Source organism: Topomyia yanbarensis, chromosome 2 (genome assembly GCF_030247195.1).
Source record: "Topomyia yanbarensis strain Yona2022 chromosome 2, ASM3024719v1, whole genome shotgun sequence".
NCBI classification, from domain to species: Eukaryota; Metazoa; Arthropoda; class Insecta; order Diptera; family Culicidae; genus Topomyia; species Topomyia yanbarensis.
Genome location: NC_080671.1, coordinates 145,335,676 through 145,354,611, shown reverse-complemented (window position 1 = coordinate 145,354,611; position 18,936 = coordinate 145,335,676). Strand labels below are relative to the sequence as shown.

At 36.4% G+C, this 18,936-nt stretch overlaps 1 protein-coding gene across 1 annotated transcript in view; it reads left to right on the top strand.

Moving 5' to 3' along the window:
• The window catches only part of LOC131679830 (probable serine/threonine-protein kinase roco5), a 567,409-nt gene that overhangs the window by 45,668 nt on the left and 502,805 nt on the right, over positions 1-18,936 (top strand). The gene's annotated exons all lie outside the window — the stretch shown is intronic.

Genomic DNA, 18,936 nt, shown 5'->3' with positions numbered 1-18,936 from the left:
TGCTACGAGGCAGCGGAAGATAAGAGACGCGCATACATTATCAGTAGGAAAGCGGCATGGCGGTAGCGGCAATTTTAGTACAATGCGCGTTTGCCGCTCTGCCGTTTTGCCGCTGTCATTCTGTTCGGGCCTTTACAGTTCAAAAATCGGCGAAAACACATTCCGAAATATGCGTCAATTTCACCTTTTCTTTGAATTTACCTAATTTCTGCTATAAGAAACAGATAATAGATACATCAAAAATGTTACTCAATTCGAATTACCATCTCTTACAGTTCATTGCCATTCATAAATAGCATATTGAAAAATGTAAATATTGAGTGACTCTTGTGAAGGTTATAGTAAGTTTTCATTATTGTGCGGTTTTTCATGTTAGACTGACGAATAGACTGCAAAATATGGTTCCAGTCCAATTATTTGACAACAATGGTACAAAAAAAACTAAGCTTTTCAAAGAGAGAGAGAGAGAGTGTTTTAAATCCCATGCTGAAAAACGTCAATAAAATGCATGATATTTGTTTACATTTTTTGATTTTTCGCTAAACTTTTGTCTCAGTACACTTGGAGATTTGTACTACTTATGTACTCCATCAATTCAGAGCCTCTCAGATTGATGTCTGAGCTGCCTCAAATGATGTGATAAGCATTTGTATCAATGCCCATAGTGAGCGGAAGCCCATTTCTCCTAAAATAAGATACAACGCTATTGAAATCATCAGAAGGAGATGATTCGTTATGCGGTAGATATGCTGAACAATATATATACTTTTTATTTACGTTACCGACAGTCAGTGTAACTGTGACTACACAGATATCGCGAGTTGTGAGCTCCGATATGAGACACGCGTCAGTAGCATTATTTGCAAGAATGCAAGCACTAGGCATTTCACGTGGGTTAGTCATGCTTGTCTTGTTGTAAACAATTTCGGCAGTGTTAAATAACTTTCTAATATAGAAATTTCCTTTGTGGAAGTACGGTTCTTGAACCAATGCCATTGAAGCTATACCTTCTTGCATAAACCGAAATAGATTCATGGTTGCTGCACGTTTATGCTGGAGATTGATTTGTGCTATTCTAACCATTGTTGATTACAAAACAGTACATTTCATTTCACACATATATTGCACGAAATCTTGAGTACACTAGATAAGTTGGGATGTAAAAGCATATAGTGAGCCATATTAGAAGTAAATGGGATTCCCACGATTTGCGAAGAAAATAATGGTCCACTGTGTCAAAGATTCGTTTAACACAGTAAGGGCAATTCCTCGGCAAGGAACTACACCTTGATTTAGAGATTCCTGCTTTCAGTCGCCTCCTACGACATGGGAACAGGAACCCAGTGGCTCTATACTTGGCCGGATACCACACATCCTCAGGACAGATTCGTCTGTATACATCGAAATTTGATAATCGAAACTCAGCAAAACTTCACCGAACTAAAATCAGCCGAAAATCTCAGCAAATCCCCAGCTAACAATAATCCATCAAAATAATGCCGATCATCGGCGAAAAAATTTCGGTGCGTAAAGCGAACGTTCCGTTGCGTAATGTAGTATACTGGGGAGTTCGCTTGGCTCTTCCCAGGCTCCGTTCACCATTGAGAATATTTTAAACCTCCTCAACAATTTGAACCATAGCGCGGATCGCATGACACTATAGAATTGGGGTACCCTATTTGGTGAGTTTTTACCACCGGATCAGGTAATCCGTAATGTAATTTTTAGTCGATTGAAATAACCACTACCGACACTACACGGCTTATCTATGCTGTTCGCAGAAAGAAGCTGGCATTGAAGGACAGCTTCCATAGATCACCGAACAACCAATAAAGGAACTTAACAAATTTATAATATAATACAGAGAATCTAAGTAAAGGCCTATGAGTGTAACCTGTGATCTCTTGATCGTTAATAGAGGCGGTACACACCCATGAAGACCTACTGTACTGTATTAATTGAGATTGGAATGTTTATGTAAGCCATTCAATAACTCCCTGGAATACAGGACGATCTAAATGCGTAATAAATTACATGTTGATGTTGAACATCTTTATTTTGTCTATACTCATTGTAGTCTATGATACCAAATTCAATATAATATTGAGTTCAATGGAAGCTGGAGGTCATCCAAAAGCAATTTTGATCGAAGATCTGAATATAGAATAGATGACGGAAATCGAGGTCGAACAATATTTGAAAATTGATAATGGATTTGGAAATTTAATCAAATATATGTTTGTATTGCCTTATGTAATGTGCTTGACTGGAGTTATTATCGAAGTCATCAGAAAGAACAATACGAATACGTCGCTCAGTTTCTCTGCTGGTTTCATTGTCGTATTTATGAGCAGATTAAACCAAACATCTGATTTCAGCAAGATCAAACAGCTCGTTTCAATGCACGCTCTCCTAATTAAACCATTGAAATCAATAGACAATTAAAGATTCTCTGTGTAAGAATCGTTAAATCAACAGAAGTTTGTTTTGAATAACTACCAATTTATGATGAATATGTTTGGAAGGTATGTTGCTGTATCCATTGAACCACTTCAACTACAGTTATGTTCAATAAAGCAAGATCTAAGTCAAGCTTATGCTATCTAGAAAACTTAACCACATTGCGGAACATATCCACCCGCAATTGCACTTCACATCTATCTCACTCGGAAAATGATTCATACCATTAGATCCAAGTTTGATCCACTACTTGAAAGCACATCCAGTATCAATATCCGTGTTCCGTTTGTTGCTGGGCCAACACGCATAAATAATGGTTAGCGATAATTTATGGCTGCTCTATCTGGCATCAACAATAAAAACAACATCGCGTAAATGCACCGCCAATGCATAGTATGCTTAGAACAGCAGTATGTAGCCAAATAGGATACGATTGGAACGGCCGTGCCTTGTGCCGCTCAGGTGATTATGTTTGCTGGTCCGGCCACGATGCGGTATAGCGGTTAATTTATGTTTTTGCAACAAGGGAGATGGAAGATTGGTTCAAGTTCCAAGTGTACATACCTAATTGGCAGCCATTCTGACGTACCTGCCGGTCTATGATGGGCATGATGGCATTTCATCTTCTTGGCGTGCAGAATAGTGGCGTAAATCATCGTTTGATTGTTGATTCGGTCAAGCGCATAATTGCGTTGCGTTTACTTTGTGTGCGGTACTGTGGTCTTCTTGGTGTGAAATTTTGTTTAATTGATGTGCGATAGTTCCGTCTGCTTTGTCCAAGGCAAGCTCTGGATTTACTGAATGACATTAGCTGAAAAAATCAATATTTTACCATTTCGTGAAATATTTGTATCCAAAGCACTCCATAATTTAATCGTTCTACAAGACAAAGGCTGCTCTAACACAATTTCTCAGCATTTTACGATGTCATTAGTTTCAATAAACGTAGCACAGACCACAAAACAATCAAGCAAAAACACATCTTTCACAATAACCAGACAGGCCGCAAAAACCTGCATTTCACATGTCCGGTCCATGCAGTATCTCGTTTATCACCCCGGTTGATGCTAAAAAGACAACATTTATCTCGAAAGATGGAAGATGATTGATGCAGCTGAATCACCAACTACCGGCAAAGAATTTCCCATAGATAGTACTGCCGCACCTTCACTCCCCCCCCCACATACGATTTGCTGTCGAGAAGTTAGATCGAAAGAAAAGATCGTTTCGCTTAACAAGTTTCCCCTATTTATGAATCTTTTATTCTGCGTACCATTCAATCTAACTGAACGACCAACGTTACGTAATGGAGCACTTGAAAGCGACTTTAGGTTCGTCCATGCCACACTAAAAGTTCGCTCAACTGTGGGGAAACTCGGCAAACTATATGCAAGTGAGGGAAGCGGAAAATAATACATACACAATTTTCTGTATGATTTTATGGCCGTAGAACAAACTAGCCATGGGCATAGCTACAACTAGAAGGAAAAACTAGCGATCCACGATAATAGTGTGCCAGCAGCAGCTTTATGTAGTCCACAGTCTTCTCCATGGAGTACCATCAGAATCAGCCATAATGCTGGCTAAAGTTATGCTTTGCTATCTATCTCTATCTCTCTCTCTCTCCTCCGCGCTGAACGGTTGTGCCTCGTTTATCTGTGTGCGATAGGCTGAAAAGCGTTAGTTTTTCTCGTTTCGATTTTCCCTGCTTCCATCAAGCCCAACATGAATCCGTAGTCGTCGCTGCGCTGTCGTCGCAACCCGGCTATGCTATTGTGGTACACGTTCTATCAGTTCTATCTCACTCTATGGCGCGTTCTATGGCAATGAAATGGACGACTGAGCGATGGATAACTGCGACGCAAATAAGTTCTCTAGCATCTGTCGGTCCTCAATTATTCTATTCGACACCAGATAGAGACAGTGGTAGGTTATTTTCAGTCATGATGCTGCTTTTTGGTGAGGGGGAATTGACAATAAAAAATAATATAGAAACGGCTCAATCACTCAATATTGTTTCTGAGGTGCGGAGAACCCAGTCTTATATACCAATCGACTCAGTCGGCAAACTGGGATTATGTGTGTATAAAGGTATGTGAGAAAGGGTGTGACTGTATTAGAGATGGGAGATAGGGACAATTGTACGTGTTAAAGTCCATTAGGTTGCTACAGTTAAAAATTTCACAAAATAACGGAGTTAAGGGTTATTCAGTGAAGCTACTCAGTATTATAGTATGGCGGGAAAAGTGCAGCTCGCAATTCTTGTTGAAAACAAAGAAATCTCAAAGATTTTTAATGTACATAAGAATATCTTCTATTTGATCCTACAATACCCGGAAATATTCCTGAAGTTGCAACATCTCACTGGAGATTTTTGGAAAATGCGAATTTTCGGGATGACATTTTTACTTAAACGAAATATACAAATATAAAAATCGGTTTTTGGAAACAAGTAGCTTCAAACAGAACAGAAACCAATTCCGAAAAAAACAAAGCTAGATTTGTTCCATCCGGTCAATAATCTTTTTACGTTTCTTATACAGTGTTTGATTCATGGTTAAGAAACTCTCGATGATTGACTTTCATATTTGGAGAAAAAAATCGTTGTACACATACCATCAAATCTCAACCGTTACTAAGTTATTTGACTTTTTGTGTTAAAAACTTAGTTGTTTTTAAATAGCTCTAACTCAGAAAATACACTTGTATTTCAAATCTTATAGATCCATTGGATAGGTGAGAAAATTTCCTATTGAAAAATGTCCTCAAATGTTTCATCAAATGATGTTAAGTAACCTTTTCACAGTAATTTATTTAAAATTTTACAATTTTGATCGATTTTTCGTCCATTTCGCGAAAATCTTAATAGTTAACATCACCATTTTTATAATTAAAATTGTTAGTCTTGAAGAGTTGCATAATTTGTTCTTTGACATGATACACTTGTCTTGTTTTCATGTGCTTGGGATATTGAACTTGGATATTTTTATCTCATATTTACTAATACTAGCTCTCATGGAAAAAGTATGGCACCTCTTGTACCTTTTCTTATTTTTATTCAAAAGCCAGGAAAATTTTGCAGAGAAAATTTATTAATATTTTTCAGTTAAGTGATTTCAGCATTCTTTAAGAAGTTAATTAATTTAAAGTTATTATTAGCATTTTCGTTATTTTCTTAAAATAGTAAATAATAAAAATCGCCATTATTATCATCGAGTTAATGCACCTCAGCAAGTTCTACAATTCTTTATTTGACTCCATTCAACTATCTCTTTTAGTTTCGAAGCAAAATCAAATTTATCTCCTCGTTTCACATGCAAAAACAACGATTACGAACCCACTACATTTGTGATGAGGTCATGCTGTGTTAACTATTAAATTGCAGTGAAATGAAAAGCGATATGGATAATGTGTCAAATAACAAGTTGTAGAGAATATTAAGAGGCACCAAATGAATAATAGTGACGATAAATTTGGTTGATTAATAATTAGAATAATTACAAAACTCTCCAAAAAAGCGCTAATTTTGAGTTATTTTACTAGTAAAAAGTCATTTAGTACACTTAACTAAAAGCTTTCCAATGAAACCCTAGTAATAGCGACATAAAGCATATTTTTTAGATTAGAGTCTTTTAAGACCTTGCAAGTCGATTACAGAAAAAGTTTAGAAGTGAAATTACAAGGAAACGAGAAGTGATAGGAATATTATGTTGAAGAACAAATTATGAATCGTCCTCAAGCGCAACTTTTGGATAATATATATTGCTATAATCATAATTCATTATTTTGAGAAAATTAACAAAAACCTCATTAAAAACACTAACTTTTAATTACTTTACAACTAAAAGGAAATTAAAACTAATTAACTGAAACCCCATTCAATAGAAAATTTTCTTACCTTTCCAATAGAACTAAAAAAAATCGAGGTATACTTTTCGAGTTAGAGGTATTTTAATGTAAATAATTTTTTTACACAAAAAGTTCAATAACTCCTCTCCAAATATGACAGTTAATCACTCCTCGAGAGATTCTTAGTCGTGAACCAAACACCCTGTATATAAAGCTTATATATAAATATTATATAAAGGTTATTGTCAACCTAATCCCATAACATTCGATTCAGTACAATGTGTGTTTATAGTAAGGTTTAAAAAGCTTCAAAAGCCTGGTCTGTAGTGTATTGGCACTGTGTGTGATTCACGACTTTCGTGCCTAACCACTAAAAACACTTTTTCGCCCTTCTTTCCAAAGGCACTACATCATGGTATTATGGAGCCTCACTTGATTCATTCATACCTTTGAACCATTTGGCTCTCAATTCTTCTCTCACTGTTCGTCTCCATCTCTTACACCACAACTTAGCTCTCGTCTCAGTGAGCCGTTTAGCTGCTTTGACCCATCTAGCTCATGTTTCCGTGAGTCTTATCAAAATCTACTAGTATAGTCCCCGGCGGTGAACTTACCCTACTCCGACTGAGAGTTTCCGATGGAAGAATTTCTCCCTACACCTATACCCACTTTCTTGAGCCATTTAGCTCCCATGTTTACTTGGGTATTATCCAGCGGAGATACAACCTGCAGGGTTCACTGGCGACATAATTTCACTCGGTACTGATGTCTGTTTCGTAAACCAATTAGCTTCCAGCCAATTAGAATCTACACTACTGTGAATTTATCCCGATACCGATACTTGCATTCGTGAGCCATTTCGCTCCCCGCTTTGTTCTGATCTACTCAATCTAGTCCCTGACGGTGGACCTAATCTACTCAACAGACCAGCCAGTAGGCCCCGAGGTCTATTCAGCGGTTCTGGGTGGAGCGTAGTTTCTGGTTCACTTTCTCCTCAACGATCCGCTGCTAGCTGGTTGTCGTCATCTAATCACTCCAGTCCCCGGAAGTGGATCTAACCTACTTATGAGTTACCAGATAGAGTGTCGTGGTCGGTTTGGCCATGCCAGTGGAGCCTGGCATCCGGTTTGCTGGCTTCTCGATGGCTCGAACACTTTTTCGTGTCGTGTATTACTCAATTGGTCCCAGGCACTGGATCTAGGCTACTCCGACAGTGTGTTCCCAGGCGGTGGATTTTTTTTCCGAACCCGCTTTGTTGTTTCTTCAGCTAGTCTAGTCGGCGGCTTTCTAGTCGGCGGCGTTAGTTCGTTGGATACTTCGCTGCTTCCTCTGCAGCTCGGAAAGTACACTCGTCACTACTCTGTGGACCGTATCCCAGATAGACTCATCATGGCACATCGCTTGACCGATATTGCCGATTGTCACACCAGGCATACTCATTCAAACTTCTTCCGATGTCCGGCATGATCCTTGCCAATACGTTAGTTATCCTCGCATACATAGTCGACCGATCGATGACTATCACACCCAGGTACCTCAGCGCATGCATCGATGGAATTAGGTGGACAACATCATTTGCAAGGCCGACGATCTCCAGTCCTCTGGGCAGTTGCAGTTCTAACACTCCGTTGTACATTATACTCCAGAGCGTTGGGCCAAGTGTGCAGCCCTGAGGTACTGTCGCCGTAGCCATAATTGACCTCTGCCCCAGGTTTGTCTCGTAGAACCTTGCACAAGCAGTATGGGACCCGCACTACTATGGGGATCATAACCATTCCCAAGTAACAATGCAGGTTTTATGATACTCTTGAAGTCGCTCTTAAAACTTAGAATACACTTGTAGTGTGCTATAAAACCTGTAAATGATACTTGGGTTGCGCAGTAGCGAATACCCTGTCTCTTTTGCTTCAATGCTTTCTCCGTACTCACGATGACTGTGCGAATGTCGTCCTCCATCTAGATCCTTCTCCGGAATTCGAACTGTCTCCGCTCTCACTTTCTCACTTTCAGCGTAGTTTGTCAGCCTGTTGAGGATGACCCTTTTCAGAAGTTAACCCCCTGGCTCCCCTGGTTTTGGTAGCACCACCAGCCGCTGAATCTTCCAGCTACCCAGAAAATAGCCTTCGTCCAGGCATTTCTGATGAACTATCCTGAACATGTCCGGAAGCTCCAGGATTACGGTCTTCAGTGCCACGGTGGGGATACCATCTCAACCGAGAGCTCTCTTCGCTTTCAGCCCATCCGCCACAATCAGGAGCCCGTTATTGGAGACATGATTGTCACCATCTGCCTCAACGTACGGTGTAGGCGGAAAGGCGGTTGGGTCGGCCGAAAATCTATTTTCTTATTCTTTGTATATTTTTCTTTCTATTTTTTCATCCTCTCTTCTACTTTAGATCACCATGAACTCTACATTTGTGTAGGTATGGCAAAAACGTCACCTCTGTTTCTCAGAGAATGCTGGACCGATTTGCATTAGTTTCAAAAAAAAAGGCGCAACCTTCCTATCGACTACTATTGATTTTTCTACAGATCGAAGTTTCGGTTCCGGAGCTACGGGTTGAAGAATGCGGCCATACTGTTATTTGACATTGAAACTGGTACCACCGTGACAGATCATCCATCTCGAGAATTTATTTCCGGGAATCCCGGGATTTTTGAATTTCGTGGGATTCTCGAAATCACCGGGATTCCTAAATATAGGGAAAATGATTTTTAATTTATTCCCAAAGAAAAAAATGTCTCGACAGCAAACATTTAAAGTGAGTAGTAATTGCAAATTATGCTTTGTCAACTGTTTTGCAGATCAATGGGCTATACATTATTAAACTCGGAAAAATGAAGATATTTTTTCGAGATTTCTTCAGGTATAAAGCCCAAGCCTTACGCAAGCCGCTGCTAAACAATGTTCATTTTTCGCATGCCAAAATGGATTGGCACGTTATTCCGAAGTATTTCCTTACAGTAGCGTTAGTAGTGCGCATGATATCTCCGCAACCGATGAACCGATTGATCAGATTTTGATCAGTTTTCCTTTTTATTTTGGTAGTAGAAATGATTATGAGCGTTTCTATTCCCGTTATAAAGAAAAGGCGCCGAATTATTTCGCGATAGAAAAATCTTTTGCACTGCAAAAACCGAGTTAAGTTAAGTATTTTGTGATGAAAACAAATCAAACTCCTATGGTTTGATCTTGCATCTGTAGTTGTAAATGAGCTGTCAGAATTTTTAATACTTTTAAACTTTAATTGGATTTTTCTACATGCCCTATGAAAAAGTGATACTAACAACATACATTGGTCCAGTTTGTTGAGCATTGGGCCGAATCGTTCAAAAAGCGTCCAATACTAAACTTTTCGACAATTTGGCAACAATTCATTTTGAACCCGAGAATTTTTATTTTGTCGGACTCGAACCCGCCCGAACCTGTTAGTTTGAAAATCGGAATACCCGAACCCGACCCGAGTTCGAAACTTTTAAATTCTAAAAACCCAAACCCATCAAATTTAAATAAAACAGACCCGAACCTGACCCGAAATCCGTCGGGTTCGTGTCGGGTTAGGGTTTCGGGTTCAAAAATCTGAACCCGACCATCTCTTACAGATAGACAGGCAATCAATCGAGTTTAACCTTAGAACGTTGCACTGGGGTACAAATGTACCCCAAGTCGGCATTTACCTACCTGGGACCCTAACCATAATTCAATTTAGAGTTGCTAGTAAGTGTAGGAAAAGGTGGTATAACTAGTTTTCTTATAGTCCTCGTGGAAGCAGGTGTCAAAGTTGGTGTGAGGTACATTTGTACCCCAGTGTACGCTTGCCGTTAGTGATTCGTTCTGTCAGTGTAGATGTGACTCGTGACAATACCAGTTTATATAGTGATTGTTTTACTACGTAAGTAACATTTAGAATTCTATAATCGTTTTTAATCATTTATTCAATTCATTTAACCTTTTCATACCCAACTTTTTTCTAGTGCATGTAGGGTTTCAAAACTATTTTTCCTTGAAAACGGTGGGGTCAAGTAACACGAAAAGCCTATTTTCATAAAGATAAGTGCTTCCATGGCAGTGCTAGAAGCTGGTCAATTTTACCTTCTAATGCTCAATACAATTATCCTAGAATAATTACAATAATCCAATTACGTGGAAAACGTAGCCAACTACAGTCTAAATTGGAAAGTTTTATCAGTTTTCAATAATATTGCATCATAACGAAGATATATGAAAAAATCATTTTCCGTCGTCAACGTAAACTGTCCCTGGCAGCACTGCTCCATTGGAAGCGAATCAGACTAATTACAATAACTTCAGTTCTAGAACTGATCCTTGTAACTGTTAATACTCAAATTAAAGGCAATAATAACATTAATGAGCCTTACTTGTTTTTGTGAGCAAATCTCGCCTCAATCAAAAGTTATAGCTGTTTAAAAACGTTGTTGCCCACAACCAACTTGGGCATGAATGGGTTAAACTAATTTTGAAGTAATTTAAATATCGCACTATGGAGTAACTAGAACAAAAAGTTGGACAAAATAGGGAAAAAAATTCTAACTTTTTAATCAAACTATATTTTTTAAACATTCTTCAATATATTCTACATCATATACCATTTTAAAAATAACTAAAACTTTGATCTCAAAATTGTGACACACGGTCAAACATTATTAAAAACAAACACGTTTTTTCTGCTCAATCAGGCAATATGAATCAGTTTCTACTGAAATTGAGCAATACAATGAATGGAGTATTATTATACTAGGAAACGTTGCTAATAACCTATTCTAACTACTCTAGTGCTAGAAATATTGAAATAAATAAAGGCAGACTATTTTTTTAAATAAAGGTATTTGTTTGTTTTATGATTTTAGTACTATTTCGTAATTGAAAAAGTTATCAAATTAAGTCAAATTAAGATAAAAGTTTGAAAGCATACGAAACTATCGGCTATTGTCAGTCGATCCCAGGTGGATACTCGTCCGACCGTTGGTTTGAGAGCAATTTGTAAATTGTAGTTTTTACATAATTTTGGCGCTTTTATCAAACATTATAAGCAACTATAAGTCTTATTTAACTGGATCGCCTGCAAAGATTTCTTATTAGTTTCGTTAATGGTTTACCGTTTATAGTAGTCATAAATTTTCGATAACAATCACGATCACCTCTCTCCCTCCTCGCCTTTGCAAACCAAGGTTTGGAATGTCCCCAATGTCAAAACAAATATAATTAAATTCGTTAGGAAATTGTCCTAACAATGTTACTACAGCCACCAATCACAACGGTTCCATTTAGGTTAAGTTTGTGAAGAAATATTAAAAGAAAACAAATTTCAAACTGTGGATTTTTTATGCAAAATGTACTCAGCATCAAATATTTGAATTATAATTGCAAAATAATATAGAAAACAGCAGAAAATAATTTTGTCCAGCTTTTCGGCCAAGTTAACACATAGTGCATCATTCTCATTTTTGCAGATTTTTATTGTTTTATTGTTTATTTTTTAGAGTTTATCAAAACAAACGCTCGCAAATGTAATTTCCACACTGCTGTAACAGTGACGTTGCGTCTTACCATTGCATTACTGGTCAGAAATATTTTTTTTTCATTACAATTTTCTCCCCATTTCGTAATATTTTCCAAAATCCGATTTTTAAACTTTCACTCTTCCAAATAATTGCACTTTTTCAAAAATACCGAAATTCCATTTCATATCGTTTCTGAACCATTCTTTCAACTTTTAGAATCATTTGAATTTCTTTTCAAATCGGTTGAAAATTTGCATAGTTATAGTATTTTTTGTGTAAAAAGTTAAAATCGCGATTTTTTCACTTTTTTTTCAAACCAAATTCAATAAATTCCGTACTTTCACTTACACAACTGTTTCCGCAATTAAAAAATGAAAAAATGACGTATTATACATTTCTTTTGTTTGAATTCTTACCTGCGAAAGTTCTAGGGTGAAACACACAAGTGCAACGTTCCAGGGTTAAAAATCTCTCAATTTTCTCTTTTGTTTTCAAGGATTTTTTTTGTTAATTTTTATTCTGCATTCCCGGGAAATTTCTTATTTATTTTCCGAATCCCATGAAGCTGAAAACCGTCGGGAAATGGAAGCTCTACACCACGATAAACAAATTATGAATTGATCAGTTTAGATCGATAATGTTTAACCAAGCCACTTCGGCAACATTGGCTCCCTACGACAATTTTCGATTCCTTATAAGCAGGAGCTGTAAATGTTCAAAGGAAAAATTTAAAAATCGAATTTGTAATTTCGATGCCAAATGCTTTTGAATGCACGAAGCATCAAGATTTGCTGTAATCTCGAAAACGTTATTTTTGACGATTTTTTAATCTTTTGTTGATTTGACAAATTTTCGCCTTTTTCATATAGAAAGGTTATTGCATCATTCCAAACATCGTCAGTCTAATCCCGATCACCAGATGTATTAAAATTGATATTTTTGGCATGTCCAACGATGTCCATTAACTCTGGCACCTTGTTGTATATATCTATCTATAAAAAGCTCTTTGTTCAGCACTTCTAAGTAAATCTTGTCCGAAATCAACAAAAAAAGTTCAATATGTGATCATTTAGGTGGTCCAAAATATGCTTTAAGAATCGGTTTTAAAGTTGTGTTCAGCAGTGGCTCAAAGAAAAAACGATGGTTAAAATGTGCTTCGTTTAGGTGAAAAATGCATCTTCAAAATTTGTGATAGTTCGAGAGTATTTATGATTATTTGACGATTTAGAACACTAGATTTCGATAAAAATAAAATATGGAGTCTTGCATATGTTAACTATATTCTACAATCAAACCGTATTGTTTTCAAATTTCTTAAAACTTCTTTAAGCGGTCCAAAACGCCTCTGTTACTCCAGATATTGGCAATAGTAATAGTAAGTGTAGAGGTGATTACCTATCGTAAACTTATTTTGTAAAATAAAAGTAAATGGTTCAACCTTTGTCGATCTTTCTAACCACAATTGCAACAAAATAATAATTAAATTTTCTTCTTCTGTATCTTTCACAGGTGTGTAACTATTTTAGAATCAATGTAGACATCAAACAAGTTGTAAGTAATAAATAATATACATATTATCATTTCCATAGTTTCCTTCATCAATCATTCGTGTGAGGCAGCAGAATCATTCAACTTTTTGGCTCAAAGTCATCCTGATTTGTGAAGTGAATTTCTCTTCCCTACTGGATCTCAATCGGATTATCGAGTAAAAATGCAACAAACATAGATTCCCATGTTTACTTACGTTCGAAAATATAATTGGTGCAAACTTATGTCTCCAATTAGTCGACATATGAATACTTTGTTTGATGAGTGAAATTATATTTCCATAACAGGGGGCATTCAATTCAATAGAGTTAGTTGGAGTAGATTACTGAGTCACCACCATGTGCGCCCCATGCAAACTGAATCAAAAATCACTTCATAAAAAATTTAATAACTCTCTCAAGAAAGTTGGATTGAACAGTCTTCGACAAAGTTGGAGACAATAAAAATACCTTTATTATTATCACTTGCAGTAATAAAGTGATGATCGCAGTGCCACCTAGCGGCGAAAATGCAAATTAGTGGGCTTTCTCCACACAATTTTTTCCTACACGTTGATCCGGTAGATAGAATTCTCAGATTTGGCTCAAATTTGGAGCAGATACTGCTGGTAGGACTAGGAGTCGACTTAGCAGGGGCCGATTGAGGTTTCAAAAACTTGTTTTATCTGGGCAGTCTATTATACATATATCCAATAAAAATCACCCAAAAGAAGTTATTATATTATATAAACTGAGTGACTAGTTATCAAATCATTCCTTGACGTGTAGTCCAACAAATCGACATCTTCTGAAAATTTCTTTTAGGACAGAAATATATGCAATAAATCGGGCTTGTAAACATTACAATTTATCCCGAGATTGTCATTTTTCACGAAAAATTAGGCCATTTTGTTTTAATAACACATCCCTTTAATTAAAAAATTATCACGAAAACTCAACGTAGATGTTAGGTATTTTATACATAGACAGACTCTATGTATAAAATTCCTAACTTCTACGTGTCAATTTAATTTTTGAATGGCAGTTAACACAGCAATTTTTTCCCAGAGATGTTCTACAAAAATCTGCGTCACCGAGTCGCTTATTGATATTTTTGCATAGAAAAATTACTGAATGTTATTAAAATGCTACATTATAATGTACATAAAAATCGCAAAAAGTGTTTTTTTCACGCAAAAACCCAAATCAAATGACTTGTTTTCGACTGTCTTAGCTTTCGTAAATAAAATAACTGGATCTGTCCGTCTTCAACAATTGATTTGATTTGAAATGATCTGTGATCATGCAACTAGCTTATTGGTCATAAACTAAAAAATATGAAACGATATGAATTCTAGCCAACCAGCCAGCAAGTCTGTGATAATCAGGCTTACTTACAGCATGTTCATCATCACGCGAAGATTCGTCAAAGTTCATCACGCTGCCAAGCTGCAGATAGGCAATCGTGCGCGATAGTGGGTGCAATTTTCCACTCGGGAAGTAGGTATGTAGTTTGAGGTGAATTATTGTTGCTTCATTCCACTGCTGCCACTTGATCCGTTCCAGGTATCCAACATGTACGGTACTGGTACAACGCAACTAGGTTGCAGCATAGGCCAATAACCTCACGTAGCATCGAACACTGATGTTTGCATAGCACGATACGCTTGTACAGATTTTCCGAGTGGTGGTCAGCGTCACATAGTGCGGTTTTTTTGTTTGTTTTTGGGCTATCCTCTACGTCAGAGCTCAAATAAGGGTATAATCAGCTTGTGGTTGTAGTTACAGCATCTTTTCCTTGGGCACGATGCTGCCGTTGCAGTCGAGAGACACCTACCTACCTATCAAAGTAATAGTGTAATGTATGCTCATCCGATACTGCATTACGAAAGCCATTTTTTCGGCAATTAAATTGGCATACAAAATCGATTCGATATTTCCGCGTTGGGGAAGTCTAAGGTGCGGAATTGCTTGCGTTCGTTTTGTTGGTGAGGAACGGCGTGATAATGGTTTCATGTGATAAGCTTTCGATTATCAAAACAAGTTTTGTAATATAGAGTATATTTCGATTATACGTAAATGATGTACATAATTTCCTAATTTCTTAATTTGACTATAGATTTTTACATACAACAGGGAACCACGCAATGTTTGGAAAACACGTTTGTCATGCAATTAAATTTAAGCATTAATAATTATTGGATCCGTTTTAAAATAACACTTGAACTGTTTGACTCAAATTTGTGACATCCGTACAATGGCTGTGGCAATATATTGAAGCATTGAATCAGTTGTAAACATGTATAAAAATCATTCGATTGGTTAGCATTTCGAACAACATCGGTTTGGAACGCTTTATGAATGTTAATAGCTTTCCTACAATCTACACCACGTGTCAGGTGGGTTTACTATTACCTAGTTCGGTCATCCATGCTCTTCACGTCTGAGCATACATTGAAACAATACGCACAGATTATGCCGTAGAATTTCTACTTGTCGTTAATTGTGGGACAGTAATCATTCGTAGTGACCTCATATCAATCTTTTTCATTTCGGAACATGGAATGGCATTTTTCAATATTGATAAATAATTCATTGATTGAAATTCAACTATGCTAGTATGTCTTATGCTCCGTATCTGAAACTTTATTATTAGAATAATATTAAATGATGATATTCTAAGGTACTCAAATTGAAAGTCAATCAAAGATTTTAGGGAAGAGATCTGGAATCATGTATGGATAACATACAATATTCTCATAAGAATCTTTTCAGTGATAAAAAAGAAGGAATGAACGGGGTTAGTTGGCGTTGTTTGGAATGTTTGAAGGAATCGTGTGAGAATCGAAGAATTTGATAAATTGTCTCAATATTTATAGATATAAAACTGACGAACAAATTCTGCAATTCATTAAAATAGAAAGAAAATAATATTTAATTTAATCAGTGTTCGGAATCATTTACACAATTTCGTGGATTTTTTCATCAATGACGAAACTCAAACGGTGATAACCCACTTTCTTCAACCCCATTGCGTATATCAGGACACCGACAAAATCAGGACCTTAGTATTTCGATATTTCTTATTATTATATTTATTTTACTTTTACCTGTTCCAAAAGATAAAAAATCGATTTCGCGTGGTTGGCCGCTGTATTAGTTGTACAACATTAAATGCGTATGCCGTGCAGAGTCTATCCAGCGATCGACCCCCATTCACCGATGATTTTGAAGATAGACCCGTTTTAACTTGAATATTTAATAAAATTTAGAAATTATTTCCAACGACGTAAGTAGTACGTACAATATCAAAACAAAATAAATTTTTTTGCATGTATCTTTTCTTATTTCACCAAATAATCATTTTTGTATGCACGAAAAAAAAATCGTTCATAAATTCATGAAGACAATATCACGATTTCGTGAACTGAAGGATTATTGAAAACCGTGACCAACTTTCTGAAATTATGAATAATAAACCTCGTATTCATGAAATTATATGTGTTTCCAAAAAAATAGCTCGCGTCGAATATACACATGGCGTTACATTCGAATGTTTGGTAGGGTTACTGTGGTTGTTCCCTGCACATGTTTAGTTTTTGTTGTGATCCTTGTTCACAATTTGGGAACACACAGACGACAGTTAAACGATGTTCATGATTGCAGGAGCTTATTCGCGATTTTTGTGATTTCTCATCACCGTCATATTTTTTCATGGTATCGGATTTTTTTGTCAGAGTAGCATGATTTATGTTCATAATTGCAGGTTCTTAGTCACGTTTTTTCTTAATCTCTATTTCGTGGTATTTTAGTCATGAGTAGAGTGATCATGCCCATGATTTCAGGATACTAGTCATGATTTTTGTGGGAGTAATGTGATTTATATTCTCGATTTCAGGATCTTTGTCACGACTTTCATAATTTCTATTCACGTTATCGTGATATTTTGGTCACGAGTAGAGTAACTTATGTTCATGAACTCAGGATCTTATCCACAATTTTTGATATTTTAATCGCGAGTAATGTGTTTTATATTCATGACTTCAGGATCTTGGTCACGATTTTCGCAGTTTTCATTCCGTTATCTCAGTATTTTCACGAGTAGACAGTTAAAAAACGAATCAGTTAAATTATGTTCATGATTTCAGGATCTTAGTCAGGATTTTGAATATTTTTGTCACGAATAGCATGACTTTTGTTCTTAATTTTAAGATCTTAGTCACGATTTTCGTAATTTATTTGCACGTTATCATAATATTTTATTCTAGAGCTTACTTTCGGATTTGACACGTGGAGTGATACGACTGATGTTCATGGCATCAGCAGTTTTATTATGATTTTCTTAATTTCTCTTCGCCTTATCGCAATATGTTATTTTTTGGTTATTATCGAAATTTGTACTCGGAGCATCGCGACACTATAAACAGGAACAAAAACGTGTGACAAATAAGCGGTATCTAGTTCCATGAACTATATCACGAACACGATTTGTCTCTCTGATCTGTATCTGATTTGTATTTTTGGTTCTCAGCGCAGTTGCCTTTTTCTGTCGAGACATCCCACCGAACCTTATCAAATGAATAAAGATATTCTAGGTCCTAATAGTTTTTTATATCTACTGTCTTTTGCTGGTCACTAGCAGCTGGACATATATTACATTTTATGGAATAGTGCATGGAACAAATACGATTCTATGAATAATATTCTAGATTTTGTGAAATAGTTTCCATGAAAATTTCATGACCATGTTGCATGAAATTGAAAATGATGAAGTATATCTTCTAAATATCACAAGTACGCAGTATAGATCCTAGGCCAAGAATTAGGAATCATGAACTAGTTCACGAAACCATGAATAATTTTTCATGATTTTGTGAAATATTTAACGTGCACGAATGATCAGTCATGACAATTGTACTAGGAATCATGAACCAGTTCACGATTACATGAAAAATATTTTATGATTTCTCGAACTGTTTCACGATCACGAATGGTAAATCGTGACTAAGTTTATGAATACATGAATATTATTCTATGATTTCGTGAACTATTTCACGATCACGAATGGTAAATCATGGATATTATACCAGGAATCATGAACCAGTTCACAAATACATGAACAATATTGTATGATTTCGTGAATTATTGCACTACCATGAATGGTAAGTCGGGACTGTTATACAAGGAGTCATGAACCAATTCACGAGCACATGAATATTTGATGTTTTTGTGAACTATTTCTCGAGCACGGATATTGGATCGTGACTAATATATTAAGAATCATGAATTAGTTCACGAGGATTGTATGGATTCAAAAAAAAATTCCGAGTGTCGTGATATAGTTCACGAGAAAGTATCCAGATTGTTTTGCTTTAGTGACCTAATGTTCCTAAATCTATGAATAACATCATAAGTCAGATTTTATGAATAATGTCCTTAAAGTCGTGTACTAGTTCACGTACAGAAAATGACATGGCAGAAAACATGGCCCAATTTCATAAAACAAAAACAAATATTTCCACTAATAAAAGCGTTACGCGGCACAGTGGCACCTGTTCATAAAGAGTTGTGACAAAAT